The sequence below is a fragment of the Camelina sativa genome, chromosome 14 (genome assembly GCF_000633955.1).
Source record: "Camelina sativa cultivar DH55 chromosome 14, Cs, whole genome shotgun sequence".
Classification (NCBI taxonomy): domain Eukaryota; kingdom Viridiplantae; phylum Streptophyta; class Magnoliopsida; order Brassicales; family Brassicaceae; genus Camelina; species Camelina sativa.
In genome coordinates, this window is record NC_025698.1 from 29,060,949 (window position 1) to 29,063,559 (window position 2,611).

Sequence of the window (2,611 nt, forward strand, 5' to 3'; positions counted from 1 at the left end):
ACAATGTGAAGAAGAAGTAGAAAGAACTAGGTGAAGAAGAAAAGTGAAGAAGAAGGTAAATAGTTCACTTATTTACCAGTTGAAGAACGACGTTTCGTATTTCCGGAGAAAAAAAAAAGATGACATGGAATGCTGACATGGATGTTAAGTCCGACGTGGCAAGTCAGCCATCAAACAATTAATAACTCAACCTATATAAAACTCAGTCACAATATGAAAAACATTACAGTAATTAAAAACACATTACAGTAATTAAAAAGCAAAAACATTGATGCCAAATTCAGCCACTTCATCAACTGAAAATATGTAACTCAGCCGTATNTGTAGACTCTTTCGCTGAAAATTCTACACAAAGACATAGGTGATCGGTTTTCCATAGCCCCAAAAAACATTGCAATTGTCGATCATTGAAGACAAAAACTGGTGGAGTATCATGCGCTATTAGTTTCAGTGCCTTGTTCGAGAACATGTAGCTCAGCTTTAGCTCATGGCTAAACGCGTCCAATCTGTAGTCTTCAAGAACAAGCTTCACAAGCTTCTCGTGTGTTGTGCCTCCATCTATCTTCACAACTATACAACCTCTATCGTCGGTGTTAAATACATATCTCTGTGTCTTTACCCAATTACCGGAAACAACTAGAACCGGAACTGGATCCATGAAAGAAAAATGAAGAACAAGGTGAAGAAGAAGTAGAAGAACAAGGTGAAGAACAATGTGAAGAAGAAGTAGAAAGAACTAGGTGAAGAAGAAAAGTGAAGAAGAAGGTAAATAGTTCACTTATTTACCAGTTGAAGAACGACGTTTCGTATTTCCGGAGAAAAAAAAAAGATGACATGGAATGCTGACATGGATGTTAAGTCCGACGTGGCAAGTCAGCCATCAAACAATTAATAACTCAACCTATATAAAACTCAGTCACAATATGAAAAACATTACAGTAATTAAAAACACATTACAGTAATTAAAAAGCAAAAACATTGATGCCAAATTCAGCCACTTCATCAACTGAAAATATGTAACTCAGCCGTATCGTTTAATAAGTCAGCCGTAACTGAATAACATTCTAGTAATTATTTTTTTGCTACTAAGTCAACGTCAAATGGTTGAGTTGTATGATAAGTCAACCTATAACGGTTGAGTTGTACGATAAGTCAACCTATCACGGTTGAGTTGTACAATAACTCAACTGTAACAGGTACTCATAAGTCAGCCATTTTTCATAACTCAACCAGTCAGAAAATGGTAATTCAGCCGTGTCGTATTGATAACTCAGCCAAAATTTTGACAACTCAACCATCGGGTGAAAACTCAACCATAAGGACGATTGAGTTATAGCATATCTCAACCAGATTTTAATAAGTCAACCGTAATGCTTGGTTGAGTTATGCTATAAGTCAACCGTCCGCTCTTACTCAAAGGTTTTTTTCCATAACTCATCCGCAACATACCTATAAATCAACCGCAACATTCATCTGTAACGCGTTACGGATGAGTTATGGTTACACGTCAACGATTTCTGACATGGCGTCTGACATGGCAATGACATTTTTGTAATAACGTTTTTTCCGGTAACATAAAACAAGGGCATGTTGGGTAATAAAATCTTTTTTTTTTGGATTCTGGTAATATTACCTATTTGGATAACATTTGAGTAAATCACCCTATTTTAAAAATTTTTAAAATAATAAAAATACTACTATCTGTAAATAAAAAAAAAAAACACAGTATATTTCTTCTATAAATCACTATTTATCTAATTATATCCTATAAAGCACAAGTCACTTATACAATTAAATAAACAAAACAAAACAAATTAAAAAATAAAAGCAAATATGTAAAAACTGAACAAAATAAACGTAAAAGTAATTAAAAGCACAAAATCTCCAATTTAAAAATCCCCAATTTTTCTCATCCAAAACTACCACGATTCTTTTGACCAAAAAAAAAACTACCACGATTCTTAAAATAGTTCCCCTACTTCCTCTATTATAAAACTCAAGTGAAACTGTAATTTATCTTTATTTCTCTCCCTTGCATCTATTGCATCACTTTTATTCGATTCATGGATATATAAACGTTTAATTAGATTTTTTTTTTCATCTCAGTTCCATCGGCTCTATACTTTTCTACCTAAAATATATGTGATCCTCTTTGCTGGAAACAAAATGAAGATGTGATTGGATTATAGTCAAGTTCCTAACTGATTCTATCGAAAAAGGAATGGAAGATGAAGAGCTCTTTTATCCCGAAGTTGCGAAGTCATGTCAAAGATAATCCTGGAATAAATCTCGGCATATTGAAGTTATTATCGTGGATGAAAAGGTACTAAAATCTGATTAGTTTACATGCACACCCGTATATGTCTGTAGATCATATCAAAATACACACATATAAAGTACTTTATAAAATCTTTGTAATAGAGAGGTATAAATTTAAACATTGAAGACAGTTGATTCTAAATTAATAAAATGATCTACATGAAGGAGAGTGTTAAACGCCACTTTATCGTACGTACACATAGGTGGCCCTGTTTTAAAAATCTCCGCCTAGCACCGATTACGCCCCGTAAAATCGCTATGTCCGCCCTCTCCGCCTCGATTAATGACTAAT